This window comes from Crotalus tigris, unplaced genomic scaffold (assembly GCF_016545835.1).
Source record: "Crotalus tigris isolate CLP2741 ecotype Arizona unplaced genomic scaffold, ASM1654583v1 scf7180000024436.1354646, whole genome shotgun sequence".
In the NCBI taxonomy this organism is placed as follows: domain Eukaryota; kingdom Metazoa; phylum Chordata; class Lepidosauria; order Squamata; family Viperidae; genus Crotalus; species Crotalus tigris.
The window spans coordinates 951979-968215 of record NW_024100605.1 but is presented as its reverse complement, the minus strand read 5'-3'; the positions used below and the strand labels follow the sequence as shown (position 1 = coordinate 968215).

The 16237-nt window shown below is 36.6% G+C and overlaps 1 protein-coding gene and 1 non-coding gene across 4 annotated transcripts in view; one reads left to right on the top strand and one right to left on the bottom strand.

The window, feature by feature from the left end:
• LOC120302593 overlaps positions 1-16109 on the bottom strand; it is a 101823-nt gene extending 85714 nt beyond the window's left edge. For 2 of the 3 annotated variants that reach the window (XM_039331237.1, XM_039331239.1), the window contains exon 1: positions 10761-10971. The gene's annotated coding sequence lies outside the window, so the exon portion shown is untranslated. Of the gene's footprint in view, positions 1-10760; positions 10972-15010; positions 15073-15732 lie in introns of those variants that run through there. The other variant, XM_039331238.1, reaches the window with a different exon arrangement.
• TRNAA-AGC lies at positions 11219-11291 on the top strand. Its single transcript has one exon. It is a non-coding gene; the product is annotated as a tRNA-Ala (tRNA).
• Positions 16110-16237: the final 128 nt, after the last annotated feature.

Sequence of the window (16237 nt, the reverse complement as noted above, 5' to 3'; positions counted from 1 at the left end):
AGCAAAGCACTGCCTGTGTTCCTATGTATATTCACACATCTCATAGCAGTACAGTATACGTAACTGTACTCTTAACATTGGAACCCATAAAATACACCAGCTCTAGTCCCATCTTAGCCATGAAAACCAGCTGGATAATTTTGGGCCAGTCTCCCTCAGCCCAACCACCTCACAGATTTGTTGATGTAGGGAAAATCAGAGAAGGAAAGAGTATTAGCTATGTTCACCACCTTAAATTAAACTGATAGTAAAAGTAGGATTTTAAAAAAATAAAATAAAATGAGTGTTCAAAAGTCAAGTTTTAACTACATGAATGGAATATCTATTTCATACAATCCATTTATCAGATAAAGGTATTTATATCCTGAATAGCACTTATCAGGCTAACTTAGTTCTCATCTAAGAAATGAATATTTATAATCTATGCAAAGGAAATTTAAATTTCTTAAGAAAAAGCACTTGTGAAACCCCAGTATCTCTTTGTTCTACATTAAAGCACACTTTTTTTTAGGGTTCCACATGAGCTAGAAAAAAAGCTGCTACTATATTAAGATTCTACTCCTGAAAGTTAATGTGATTCTTATGGCAACATTTTTCTGACTGTAGTAGAAGTCTGAACAAGATACTACAGATAGTCCTTGACTTACAACCATAACTGAGCCCAAAATTTCTGTTGTTAAGTGAGTTTTGTCCCTTTCTACAACCTTTCTTGCTACAGTTGTTAAGTGAATTACTGCAGTTGTTAAGTTAGTAACACAGGTGTTAAGTGAATCTGGTTTCCCCATTGAGTTTGCTTGTCAGAAGGACACAAAAGATGATCACATGTCCCCAGAATACTAAAACTGTCATAAATATGAATTAAGCATCGAAATTTTGATCACATGAACATGGAGATGCAGCAATGGTTGTAAGTATGACAACGGTCATAAGTCACTCTTTTCAGTGACATCTTCAAACAGTCACTAAATGAACTATTGTAAGTCAAGGACCACTTGTAGTGGCTTTAAGAATATCAGTGTAATACTGTGTACTCGTGAGATCTAAAACATTTTTTTAAATAATTTTTGAAGTTGGTACAAGTCAGTGAAGCCTTACAAAACCACTACTGAACTTAAGTAATTTTTAATTTTATAAATAGTCTGAATTATGGGTAAATAAGAAAATGGTGAAGGTTGTTGGCAATACACATTTATTTAAAGTTGTTTTTAAAAGAGATTGTGAAAAACTCTCAAAATGAGTCTTCCAAACCATGTAGCTCAGCGTAAGCAAATGTAAAGCAATGCAGACTGAGACAAACATATTTGCTAATACGGTTTGTCAAAATACTTTCCAACTAGGATAATAATCTTGGAGCATAGAAAAAAACTAAAGGATAACTCTGAAATTATAGAGACCTTCTGTACAGAAAACAAATTTCATGTGTGGGAAGCTTAGGAAATGACGTAAAAATAAAACTGTAGTTTCAGAATGACTTTATACAATGTGTTATACATTTTCATCAGAATACTGTGCACAAGTTATCAGCTTAAAAATAGAAATGTTAAAAATGAAAAGAAACCAAACAAGTAACCAAACAAAGCAATACAGCGTAAAAGCTCCTCTATGAGGGGAGATTATAAGGCCTGCAGTTTCTGAGCTGTGGAAAAAAAGATGCGCAAAGAGGGAAGTATGATTTAAGTTTATAAACTGGCATGCCAATGTTTACATGTTGTAGACATAAAAGTATATCAACAGACAATTTTGACAAAGAATGCTTACATTGAAACTGCCCGTCTCCCAAATAAAATCATTTAGTCCTATTTGGACATTCTGTAGTTTGTTCAAATTATACAACAAAAAGGATAGCTTCCCTATCACCACACTGTAAAGTTAATTTAGCCTGACCCTAAAGATAAAATCTGATCTAACACTGTGTGCTTCAGCATGCCAGTCTTTTCAAGTGGCTAATACAGTAGGGCAGAAAGCCCATACTTACAGAAATAATTGGACTTTAACAAGGAAGTAATTATGCTAACATCAGACAGCTCATGAGAGCAAATTTCCAGCTAGCAAAAGTTGCCATTCATTGACCCAAAAAAGAAAGGGAAAAAAACCCAAGAGAAATTAGAATCTACATTTCTAACCAGCAGTTGAAAAATGAGAGCCAGAGTTACTCTAAATAAATCACTGAAATAGTGCATTACTTTTCTGAAAATATGTTTTAGCAAATACAAAAGAATATCATTTATTTTATCAAGGGCCCAGCAAAGTTTCTAAAATATTAATTTTCCTCTAAATATTCAGTTCAGTATGTCTTTTTTGATCTAAAGACTACCTTTACAGATATCAATTTTTAGATTACTTGCAGCTCTAATGTATTAAAATCTTATAAACAAATAAACATACATTATGTTAGAGAGTATGATCATAAATTACACATATATTGAGAATTTGAGACATTTGCTCTTTTTATATTCAGTGTTGTTAGCTGTCAGAACAGGTTTCACTTCTCAGTGTAAAGCAGGGGTGTCAAACTGCAAGGTCATATGATATATCAGGACATATCACAACTTTTTTTCCATTGCTGGCAATAGGGTGGGCGAGGTTTCGGCATGATGCATCCAGCCTGCGGGTTGACAGTTTGACACCCCTGGTGTAAAGAGAATAGAAATTAATTACTTACATTTGGAAAAATTGGCTTAGATGGGATGGGCACCTATACAACTCAAATTAATCAATACATAAATATGATATCAACAGCACTTAGACATATACCACTTCATAGTGCTTTATAGCACTCTCTAAGTCAGAGGTCCCCAACCTCTTGGGCACTAGTGGAGAGAGGTTTTTCCATGGACCGGAGGATGCGTGGTTTTGTATGCTGCCTACATCTCATGGATGGGGCTTTGCTTGTTTGTGTGGACCAGTTGCTGGCATGCCGCAGTCCAGTACTGGTCCAGGGACTGGGGGTTGGGGACTCCTGCTCTAAGTGTTTCAAAGAGTCAGTATATTGCCCCCAACAATCTGGATCTTCATTTTACTGACCTCAGAAGGATGGAAGGCTAAATCAACCTTGAGCCAGTCAGGATGGAACTCCTGGCATCGGGCAGAGTTAGCCTGCAATACTGCATTCTAAATAATGCATCACCACAGCTTAATATATTTTATCAATGTTCCCTGTAAAAATGATCAAAGTATTACTTTAACACAGTATTAATCACCTCAGATATTTGCTTTTTTAGATTATGTGGGCCCAAATGTTTGCAATCTATAACAACAGAAGCAATTTTGACTCTTGTGGACATTCTTCCAGTTTTAGCAGATGAATCACTTAGAAAATTCATAAATTTATCAATTTATGTTAACAATTTCTGCTGCCAAATACACAGCACTTCTTTAATTTTAGTGGAATACGTCATAAAAATGATCTAACATCAATCTATCATCATTCCCATTCAAAAGCACATACAGCTTATATACCTCCTCTATGTGTTTTTGAATGGGGGCGAGAGGGAAACAAAGCAATTGCAAATGATTAAAAGTAAGCCAGTAACACTCTCTATCCAACCTCATGCAGAGTTCTCCAAAATTAATCTCTAAAGCTTAATCTGGAAGACTTGGCTTCCATCCACAATTCTAGGAAAATTAAGAGTGCCTAAGTGCCCTTGCTAATATTGTAAGATTTATTGGTTTAATTGTTGTACACTGTCATTTTCATTTTAAAGATTCAGCAGAAAGAGTTCTTTGGGGGAAAAATATCTCAGATAGGATGCAATGTACGGTATTTTTAAACAAGAAAATAGGGAATTAACTACATTTAATATGTTTAACAAGAGAAGTTAAAAACATCCACAATACTTTCAATTATCTAGTTCTTCTATAATATGAAACACAAAACATGAAAGACCTGGAGGAATATTGTCCATGGGGTCGTGATGGGTCGGACACGACTTCGCAATTAACAACAAAAATCTTTGCATGAATCAACAATTTTTAAGTGGTCATACTTTAAACACTAATCTAAAGGGATCATATCAGTATCTCAAATGAATTGACACTACTCTAAGCCAGGTATGTAGGACTGAATGAAGGGTATGCTATACGTTTATCACTTTTTCCATTCTATACATACCATCATAGTTTGGCAATCCATAATTCATGACCTCTGAAATTTGATCTAAGGATTTATACAGTCAAAATGACAGTTATTAGTCTCCAATCACTTCATAGTCTGCAATAAATAAGATCTTGGGGATAGCATCCAATCCTGTTTTATAATAATATCTTGAAAATGTCTAGTAGTACTGTTTTTATTTCTACAAATTTCCAAGAAAGCAAAAAAAATCAATTTAATTACAGGTCTGAAAACAATAGGAAATTAAAAATACTGCTGCATCTATTGTGCCCAATCAATATAAAATCACATAAAACTGAACATCAAACCCACTCATGGCTACCACAAGCATATTAAATATTCAAGCTTTCTGAAGAAATACAGGCTATTACTTTAAGATCCACTGTATTAGTCTCTCTTAGTGACTAAGTATATTAAGAGGATATTCTTAACTGATCAGAGACAATAATTATCCTCTAAAGAAAGAAAATATTAAATCATCTACATATTGTCCTGCTAACTAGTTCTAGAGTTTCATTCAAACATGTATCAAATTAGATTCTGATAATAAGAAAAAGAGTTTGTTTTGAATGTGTATAACTGTAGATCAGTGAGACAAATGCAAATAGTCACAGACCCATGAGACAGTCAATGTAGATAAACTTTAATCTCCTGGCTATCTCAATTAAATTCACTAGAATTCCTATATCTGAACGTAAATCACTTGTAATGGAATTATTAATAACTGCATTTCTTCACTTTACTAGCAAATCTCTGAATAGACTGCATACAATATTTACCTGGTACAACTGAAGAATTGGGTTTTACACATTTATATTAAACCTGAAGTCCTATAAATCCAAATTTATGGAATAAAATGTTTATGTTATCATCTTAACCCTTGTTGTGTTTTACTTAGAACTAGCAATATTTAGCAACTTCAACTCATCAGCTAATTATTCAACTCTGTCATCTCTTAGACCATCTGGAAGTGTTTCAGTGGCCAAAACACAGAGCAAGTGGATCATTAGTTCAATGACTGACATAAATCTATCTCAACAATCCTAATTGTTCTGTTTCTCTGCAATGTTCTAAAGAATAGCTTCACAATATTAACTACAAAAAGAAAAGGATAGATGTGGTGGTTTGGGAGTCAGGAATTTTCCATGGGAAAAATATTTTTAAAAAGCACAAAAGCGAGCAAAAAAAAAAAAATACAGAAAGTTATATAAGAGCAGATTCAGTAATAAATAAACTATCATAGAAATATCAGGAAAGGGCCCAATAAAATTGACCTGAATTTACTGTACAGAACTCTTAAAACAAGATTATATGCTTTGATATTCCATATACAAATATCATGTAGAGAAAAAATTCATCTTTCATATATATATTCGCTGGGCCTCTTGAATGGATCTTACATGCCTCATAGACATTTTTCCTGGTTTGAAGCCAAGAAACGTCTAAGACAAGGGAAGCCTGTATGTGCTAAAGGGAATAACTGTTCAACAGAGGATAGTACTATGATTTCATACAGACACAAACACACACATTCAGGTATTTACTTTGAATCAAGGTGTAATATTAATGGTTCTAAAGGCCTATAGAAGGAAGATTTTCATTGTATATCATTCAAGAGTAAAAGCCTTCCTTTCTGCTCTTATTTCTAGCAGTGAGCCAATGATTTATATCTTAGTCTTCCTTTCTTCCTAAAAAATCATCAATTGTGACAAATAATTACTAATTACTACTGAAACAGTAATACTGTTGCAAGGAAGAGTTTATAACTGTATGTCACTCTGTTTCTCGTATCTTATGGATGAATTTCAAAGAAAAAAATATTATTAATTCAACCAAAACTTAAGGACATCATTGCCACCCTCCCACTGTAATGAAATGTATTGCATGGGATCACAACTTACATACTTCAGACAGTAAAATAATGTAAAGCATCTGATCTCCTTAGCAGCACAATAAATCAAAGACGTGGTTTAAAGAAAATATCAATTCAATGAGATCTTCTAATGCATTACATCATATTTTAATTCAGAGTGATGTATGAATCCAACCATTGTGAAAAGTAAGCATAGTTTAGTATTATTAATGCAATAGGCCACTATGTGTTTTTTCAAAACATAGTTAAAACAAATCATAGCTTAATGGAATATGATAACCTATACTTTATTTAAGCTATCTTCCTTAATACATAATAAACATTAGCCAATAGTTATATACTTCCTATACCTTGGAATTTAGAAATACTCAGTTTTCCCACTGCTAAATTGACAACTATAAATTCTTAAATTGCTTTTAGTAATAGATGTAATGCCAGCTTCGTTTTATAGTTACTACTTATACTAAAAGTTGAATTTATACAGATTCTACTTGCTGAAAAGAGTTTTAAGCAATTTGTTTAACATCAGAACATAAAAAGGCAAATAATCTCCATTTGAATCTGAGCCGAACTTCACTCTGGAAGTATTTTCATGTTGCTTAAACAGAACTAGCAGGCACTTTGGGATGTTTAATTTAGGACTTCGTATTGGTGTCTGATAGAACATTGCCAATCTTCCCATTATATTCATTCAGTTGTTTCTTATTCTTCTAACGTAAGTTGTTAAATAAATTAGGAATAAAGAAAACAAAACAAATATGCCCATGAGTAGCCTTTTAGGAGTTTACAGTTCCCATGAAAAGTTATCTCCCCATCCAATTTAGTAACTACATGATAGAATGGACAGAAGGATGATAAACAATGGCGAATCAGAAAGCTATACCAACAGTAGAAAATAAAATTTTATCTTTACTAAAAATAGTTTGCTGAGGAAGAGCACTCAAGGGAATACCAGACTAGAATAGAATAGAATAGAAACAAGATTCATTTGGTCTAATTACAGAGAAAGAAACTTCCATAATATCTTTGGAAGATCTTAAGAGCTGGTTTAAGTCCTGAAATATAAAGAAACAAATCTGATGCATTTGGGAAGGGCAACAAAATCATGTTTCATGCATGTAAAACTGCAAAGAAGTTATAATTTCAACATCACTATTAATTTCATTCGACACACTACTGTATTAAAGTTAGTGTGAAATAATTCTTAAGTGGTGTCTCCTATTTTTCAAAAACAATAAAAAAGTTTACCCAAAATCCACAGAAACAATACCATTTTTAGGCCAACCAGCATTTTATAATACGATAGTAGCAAACTTCTGGGTTTCTAAAAATTCTTCCTCAGGCAAAACAATTAAAGCCAGAAATAAAAAACAAAGGTGAGGAGGGGTTATAATAAAAAAAAAAACTTTCATCAATAATATAAATTCAGTAAGACAATACCTGTTAATAAAATAACTTCTGATACTGAGAGAGGGCTACTTTTCACTAGCAAGTCTGATTCAGAAAGGAATTTCACTGCTTCTATTTCATATGCTTTGCTTCCTAGTATTGCAATCCTTTATTCTCAATAAGCTAATAAGTTTTACTTTTATGCCCTCATTTACTCAAAAAAGTAACTTAGTATAAGAATGATGTCCTGTCACAACTACTTGATATTGAAGCTTCAAAGCAAAAAATCAAGACTATACTCTTCTTTGCATATATAGTATGTAAAATTTAGTAGCTTGACTAAAAAGAGAAAAATCCAGTGGTCTAATTGGAATGGAATGGAATGGGGATGAGAATAGAATAGAATAGAATAGAATAGAATAGAATAGAATAGAATAGAATAGAATCTGGAAGGGAACTTGGAGGTCTTCTAGTCCAGCCCCCTGCTCAAGCAGGAGAACCTATACCATCTTAGACAAATGACTGTCCAGTCTCTTCTTAAAAACTTCCAGTGATGGAACACACACGATTTCTGAGGGCAAGCTGTTCCACTGGTTAATTGTCCTCACTCTTAGGAAGTTTCTCCTTAATTCTAGGTTGCTTCTCTCTTTGATCAGTTTCCAACCATTGTTTCTTGTTTTGCCCTCTGGTGCTTTGGAGAATAATTTGACCTCCTCTTCTTTGTGGCAGCCCCTCAAATACTGGAATACTGCTATCATGTCACCCCTATTTCTTCTTTTCTTTAGACTAGCCAAACCCAAATCCTGCAGCCGTTCTTCATATGTTTTAGTCTCCAGGCCTTTGATCATCTTAGTTGCTCTTCTCTTAACATCATGTCTGTTTTCTTGCTTATAAAAATGCAAACTTAGTAATGTTAAGAAACACTGCAATCTCAACTGCCACACATTACAACTTTCTACAAAATATGAATAGCTAGTTTAACAATTTCAGGATCAGCTTATATATGAAGTTATCATTTTCCTTATATCCTGACTATTGTATAAATAATAATTTCAGTATGAAATAGACTGAACACAAGAAGTATTCAAGCCATTTCTACAAAGTTGGGGTTATATTATAATAATTAGCCTATAATAACTGGCCCAAAGTCATTCAATGCGTAGCTATGCCTAAGGGAGCCAGAGCTCCTGAGTCCTAGTCAATACATTGATCATTACATTACACTACACACACCTATAGTGTATAAAATTATGCATAAGGCTCTTAATCTAAAGATCATTTCAAAAATATATCAATTTGGTAAAATGTAGCTAATAATATTTATCCTACACCTTCAACAGAATTTAACCTTCATCAACATTTCTTAATTGTAGAGGAGATAACTTGATGAAGGAATGCAAGGATGATTACACTGACTTAGCCCTGAAAGAGAGAAGGACATGGAAAAAGATCTTGACTTGAGTTCACTTTCTTTGGTTAAGGAGGAGAAGGAAAGAAACATGGTCAGACTTTCAAGATTACAATACATTACTTTACCCTATAACAAGAAAGTACAATTCCAATGGTCCTTATCTGGTTTCTAACCCAACGTACCTCACAAGTCTGATACTAATGGATGAGAAAACCAAGAAAAGATGCCAAACATTCTCTAAATACTATTTAATGTATTTTAGTATTTCATTCATACAACTCTTAGATCAAAATTCATAATTCCCATCACAACTATATTGCTTATTAAATTTCCATGATTTGGTAACACATGAATCAGACCAAAGATGCAATAAAAAGAATGTGACTTAGTCTCAATATACAGAAGTTTGCCTACATTTGAAAGTTTTTAGTTTTGAGTATATTAATTTAGCCCATCCTCTCTATACAATTGAAATTGTTTTAGAACACGGTGTAAATTGCTCTCTGTATTAAAAAATATAGCCCAATTGTTTTTGCTTATCTTTTCTATACTGCTGCTCCTACTACAAAAGAAAAGTAATTGCATCATGCAAGTTCAATTACATAGCAAGTTCAAGTAATCACTTGTAATTCAACCAAACTCAAAGCCTACTATTAGTCAGAGGAAGAACTAAAAAACCCACTAAGAATGAGAACAGACAATGAGCTGTTTTAAAGTTTCCACTGTGTGAATGTATGTGTTCATACTGACAAGAGTTTTTCTGGCACAGAGACAAACACCTGGACCAAGCCCATCTCATAACAGGAGGTTTAGATTACTAAAGTGCTATTCCTGGTCTCTGTAAAAAAATGACAAACAGCAATCTTCACATGTCTGTCAAGTGGCTTTGTCCAAATCGTGGAGGTTGCTGCTAATTTCCAGGGGTGCTAGAAAGAACATAAATCATTCCCTTTCTTCTCTTCCCCTTATGTTCAAAAAATCCTGTTACTTTCAGAATCATATTTTCTTTCAAGGATAACATCAGCACATTATGATGCTCATTGTTCTAGTGGTTCCCACACCTCCAGGAAGAGTTCTGTTTTCTAAAGGTATCCACAGCACAAACTTAACTATCATGCACATAAAAGTTCCTCAAGTTGAGCTTCATGAAGATATCAGAAGTGCAACACTCCACAGCATTCTCTCTCTCTCTCTCTCTCTCTCTCTCTCTCTCTGTCTCCGTTTCTCTCTGTGTGTCTCTGTCTCATACATCCGGTGTCCCCAGGCTAGGCTTGAATATTCATCTCCACCGGGTTACCTACCATTCCTACTTATTTCCTTTCTCCACTTCCCCGTCTTCCCAGCCCAAAACCAAACGGGACCTGCCCAGAATCCCACAAAGGCTTCCAAAGCCCGCTGCTCCCCGTGCACACACAATGGCACAGCACACCCCCTTCCCCGACCAAGCTGCTACCCAGAGCAAACGAATTCCATCCTCCTACCGCTGAACACACACACACACACTCATACACTCACTCACACACAGAGAGACCCTCCAGCCCCCTCCTAGACACGGTCCCCAATTCCGCCTACATAAGGCTCGCAGCCACACGCCCTTCACCGTTAACACGGAGCCTTCCAACTCTTCCGAGCGGCCCAGAGCAGCACGCCCGCCCGCCGGTCCCCATTCCCCGCTCCCTTTCCACACGCGCCACCCAAGAAACGGGTCACCCCGTCCGGGCTCTCTTGCTCTCTCTGCCTCGCGCTCTCTCCGCGTGCGTGCGCGCGCGCGGCCAAGCACCTCCATCCCGGCGGGGACCGCAGCTGCGGAGCTGCCCTCTCTCCCCTCCGCCGGCGGCTTCTTCCCGAGCCCCTTCGGAGCGGCACAAACGCTTCTTCCCGAGCCTCTCCGACGGGGACAGCGGCCACCTCTGTCTGTTCCCGTCGCCGCACCGACCCACCACCGGCGCCGGCTCTCCCCTCCTCAAGCTCACCTCAAACCGAGCGAGGGGTCCGCGCTGCTCCGGCTGCCATGTCTTTCTCGTCCTCTTCCCCGCTCTTCATCCTCTGCCGCCAGGAGCGAGAAGGCGAGTACCCACGGCGCCAACCGTCGCCGCCTCGCCCAATGCAAAGCGAGCCCGAATCAGGAGCAAACCCGCCGCCGTCCGCAGCGCTTCGAGTTTCTCCTCCCGGAGGCGCGCTCGGCAAGACCGCGCGACGCATGCGCTATGAAGGGTCATGGGAAGTGTAGTTCCCCCCCCCCATCCCGCTTTCTGGCGAGGTTGCGTTCCCAGTCCTTCTTCCCTCCTTTGCGTGCTTGTTTTATAGTGAGGAAACGAAATTTGGGACAATTCACAGAACTCGGAACAGATCGAGGAAACACTACCAATAGTTTGGATCAGTTCTTCAATATTGCTATATAGGGCTTAAGAAAAAAAACAAAACCACGGAAGGGGAATTAGCTCAAATGGTAGAGCGCTCGCTTAGCATGCGAGAGGTAGCGGGATCGATGCCCGCATTCTCCAATTTTTTTTTTTCCTTTTTCTCCATATTAGTTGTGTTCGATCCAATATTTTAAACGATTCTAAATATCATAAGTCACATTCATTTGCTGGAAAGAAATATTCATGGAAAATCTGTGACAATCCTCATAATACCTGTGGCTTTAGAGAACTAGCATTTTGATTTGTCTTAATCCTTCACAATAAAACACAACAAGCTCTTGTAACTTTTTCTTATTACTGAACTTCTTTCATGTGCATTAATTATTGCTTCACCAGATGGGATCCTCGACATTTAAATACAAAAATGTTGTGTTTAACAAACCACTAAGCAAGTATTGTATTCAGATTGACACAGAACATGTAAAGTGAAAATGAAAAATATTGCATAAGAAGACAAAAATAATATTTTCTTCTTTAATATTTTAGCTAATCAGTTCTGAAATGATAACGAACCCTAAATTGACTGTTTTTAACAGCAAGGATGTAATCATCCTACAAACTATTATTATTGTGTCTAGATAATAAGATAATTAAATATGAAGTTAGAGAAATGTGTTGCATTCAAGAATAAAAAAGTAGTATTGTCCAACTCCCAATAATCCGAAGTCCAACATTACTTTTTACTTCCTAAAATAATTATTCCTCGTTAAACAGAGGTTGGCTATGTTACATCGCAAGCCCCTCGTGGCTCAGATGTGCATAGGCTGCCCCCTAGTGGGTAGCATAAAATTGTTTTAGGAAAGATGGGTGGGTGCACAAGTGCACAGCAAAACTCCTTCACCACCTTGGTTTGTAGGACGTGCAGCCGAGTCAGACCTTGTGGAAATCAAGGAGGCCGCGCAACGCAAACAGGCAGACAAATCTCTCTTGTAATGAAACACAAAGATTTCACTCTGCTGCCTTGTTCAAGCAAATGCTGGATCTCCAACGACACTGTGGGGGGGAGGGATGCCAGGGAATTCGTTTTGGAGGAGCGAAGCAAAGAAATTTATCCATACAAAGAGGCCATAATCACAATCTTTCCTGGCACATTCAATCTGAAATTATACTTCATGGATATGTAGCCCCTAAGCATGCAATAATATAGGCAGGGGAGAAGCGGAAGGTAGGGAGGATTTATAATATTATCAGAGGAAGGATTGTAAGGATTTCTGCTTTTCTGTAGAAGTGGCAACATAACTCTTCTCTCCTCCCCGCCCCCCCCCCCATTCTAATGTTAAAATTAAGATGTGAGGGGGAATATCCGAAAGATATTCCCAAGGGCAGAATTGTTTTTAGTCCTAAGTCTTTTGCATCACCAGAAAGTCTTCCCACCTCTCATGTAAATAATAGGCCGTGTAAGGAACCCCTTCAAGTGATTTGTGAAAACTAATATCTCTCTCTCTCTCTCTCTCTCTCTCTCCCTCTCCCTCTCTCTCCATATTTTGCCTGACTTCTGTCTCTTGGCTCTAGTCCAGTGGTTCTCAATTATTTTCTGTCATGCCCCCCCTAGGAAGAAGAAAACATTTCGCGCCCCCCCGCGTGACTGTCTATCCAATCGGGTCCTTTGCGTGTGTCACGTGCGTCCAATATGACAGTATTTGCCGAGGTCAAATGAGCCCCCCTTTACGGAGCCTCACGCCCCCCCTGGGGGGCCCGCCCCACTATTTGAGAACCACTGCTCTAGTCTAACACTTCATTCTACTTTTGATTGGGTTAATATTTATAGTTTTCAATTGTGTATATTACTTTTTTAAAACGTAGAAAATCCTTTATCCTACCGTACGTAGAATAAAAACACAGAATTGCCATCTAAAGGTAAGCAAAGAGCTCAAAATGCCTGGACAAAAATAGTATCAAATTAAAAAGAGAACAAATAGTTACAGAACTGCATTTTTTTATATGGATAATACCTTAACACACTATAAAAAAGTGCAAAACCAAACAAAAAAAGTCATTTTATATTTCTTCCTGCTTTGGCTATACATATTTCCCATTCCAGTAAACTCTTTTAGTTGAGTTGGATTGTTCAGCAAATAGTATGGAAATCAAGGCAAAAGGAGTACATTTTCTTGCCTGTTTTATCAATTCATTTCACTATCAATTTATGTTATTTTATATTCTGAGAATTCCGGAACATGTTCACACTCATGCTTTGGTTATAATTATTGCTGTGGAGTGAGAATGGGGAGTGAACAGAGAAAAAAATCAGACAGAAAGAAGACTTGTCAAAATGAGGATGAATCTTTCTCCGACACTGTTAGAATGATGAGTTTCCTGGTGACACATACTAGTTCTGTCACAGTAATAAACTTCTAACCAGTTCAATAGTCCTGAACTTCTTTTTACACATTGTTTTCCTACTATGCCAGCAAGTTTAACAAACCTCAGTATAATAATATTCTAAGCCCTACACCTAATGAAATATCTGCCTACTTTTCCACTCTGTTTTTCATTTCAGCTAGCTCACCAAAATGTGTGATTTGAAAGTGTTTAGCTCAGCAGTTTCTTTGACCCAGCTTAGCCTTATGGAATCTAATCTCAAATTATCTTTCTACAAACTGTCGACCAGAGCCAAACCTCACAGAGTCATGGACATAATTTACCTTCTTTACTTTTCAGCATTGCCATTATCCATCAAGCTTGTTACAATGCAGGTAAATGTAGAGCGTGTACATTTGGTATAATTCCAGAAATTCCTTGACCAAATGCTTACATTCTCAAATAATATGCATGTGTATGATATTGTATATATATATTCACTTAAGTATATTCATTTATAGGGGGAATTTATCAGTAGTTTTAATTACCATTGTCATCAATATAACAATAAATATCTACTGTGATGGACACATCATCCTACACAATACACTTATGCCATTACCTAATCCCAGCACGAAAAGTTGCCTGGGAGCCCTAAAATTAATTATTAATGCAACCTTCCAATTTATTGAATTAACCTCTGGTTATCCAATATCTTTACTGAATATCTCTTTTTTTAAAATAAATCATATTTTAGCACTTTTGCAAGAACTAGCCATATTAAGTTTTATTTTGAGTGAGTTTTAAAAATCTGCAACATAAATGCCAGAAACCTCTGACTTGCTTACATTTTAGTACAATGCAACTTTTTGAAAAGATTGAAGAGCCCCTAGAACAAAGAATTCCAATTTGTTGTGACATTATGTTGGTTTTCAGTGTTTATCTTATGTAAATATTTTGTAGAAGAAACATTCTGACAAGATCTCCTCAGCAGTTTTTGAGTCCAAAGTACAGCCACAACTCAAGAGACCACCCTCAAAAGTGTTTAATGCATCCACAACTATTCAAAACGTGATCCCTGCAGTAGCATTTTGCAATGTACTAACCATAATACAGGGTAATCTTTGGATATGCTAGAACAAAGTGCCACTCATTGAACTGAGATTATCATTGCTATTCTAGGAATCAGACATGGATAATTTATTGACATGATTATGTGTTTCTCTTTCACTGTGAATAAAGTATGGCCTTAACTGAATTTTAAAGTCAAACATACCACTGGCAAGTTTCAAACTATACTCAGCAAGTTGCAAACTACAGAATTATGCTCTAATACTTTGCAGTGATTATATGGGGCAGTTAATAGAACAAGCATGAAATAAACTGTGTGTTTAACTTCCATTTTTCTTCCAATTAGAAAACATTTCCATGTAGTCTTTCGTATCTATTGCAGTGTTTCTCAATGTTAGCAACTTTAAGATGTGTGGCTTTCAACTCACCAAATTCCCTAGCCAGCATGCACAGATAGATACAGATATGTTAGTATGAACATGTAATAATCCTGGAATGAGAAAGAGAATGGTGATTTAAAGAGATGGTAGGAGGAAGTTTATTTCAGAATTAACAGCAAGTAGCAGTATATCGGATTTAATAAATAAAGCTACCTTAACACTGTTGCCTTTGTAGCCCCCTAGTCTCCCCTTGTTAAATGTTATAACTCTTTCTTTCTACAAAGCAATTGTTTTATACAAAACCTATGTAATGATTTTTGCTTCCCTTTTTTGATAATTTATATTTCTTCCTTTGTCTATATTTTAGTGGTTTCTTGCAGTATGTTATAAAGTCAAGGCAAGAAAAATCCATTCAGAACTCTTTCCTCTGTATAGGAAGTTTAATGTAAATCTCAAAAGAGTACATGTCACTTAAACAATTTATTAGTGATAAACATACAGTATATAGAAATTTAAAGGCAAAATGTTTTGGTTACTCTTTACTGTCTTCAGTGCTCTGAAACAAGATAGAACAATATGATAATTGCAATTTTTAATTGGTGAATGCACTGGTTATATTCACTGTTCAATCAGGCAGTTTAGTCTGTATGAACACAGACAAATCAGGTGCGCTGTTACCGAAATACTTCATACTTCAATTGATTTAACTTATGTTACTTCCGTTTGACAATATTTGTTATATTATAAACCACTCTGACATGCAAAAGTACCTTTGACAAGCCAGCGCCACAAGATTTCCTGGCTTCCTGCATTTGTGAACGTGGTCTTTTGACAGAAACAAAGAAATAACAAATATGAATAGACCAGCAGTCTAATTTGGGCCTGGCAAGCCAAACTCCAGATGCAAACAAGCCAAGGTCTCTGGATAATTTTCAGCATAGTCGTAAAAGCCGATCACTTCTTGTATCGTTGCTTTAAAGCTAATCAGACTTGTTACGAAACGGCCAGTGAGTAGAATGGGATCGCTTAGCTGCCTCCGTGGCAGACTCCCCACCCCCACCTCTTTTTAAACATCTGTTCCGTCCTGCTTAGGAGCGTTTGAGTGGCATTCGCGGAGGTGGTGGGAGAAAAACTGCCTCAAGAATTAAAGGTCTATCGCGTTCCGTATCAGATTCAATGAATTATGCAGCTTTAGCGCCGTCACCTTTCTAAACTCCCTTAGTCTCTCCCCTCCTAAAATGCTGTATATCCCCTTTTCCAATGCAATTGCCGGCC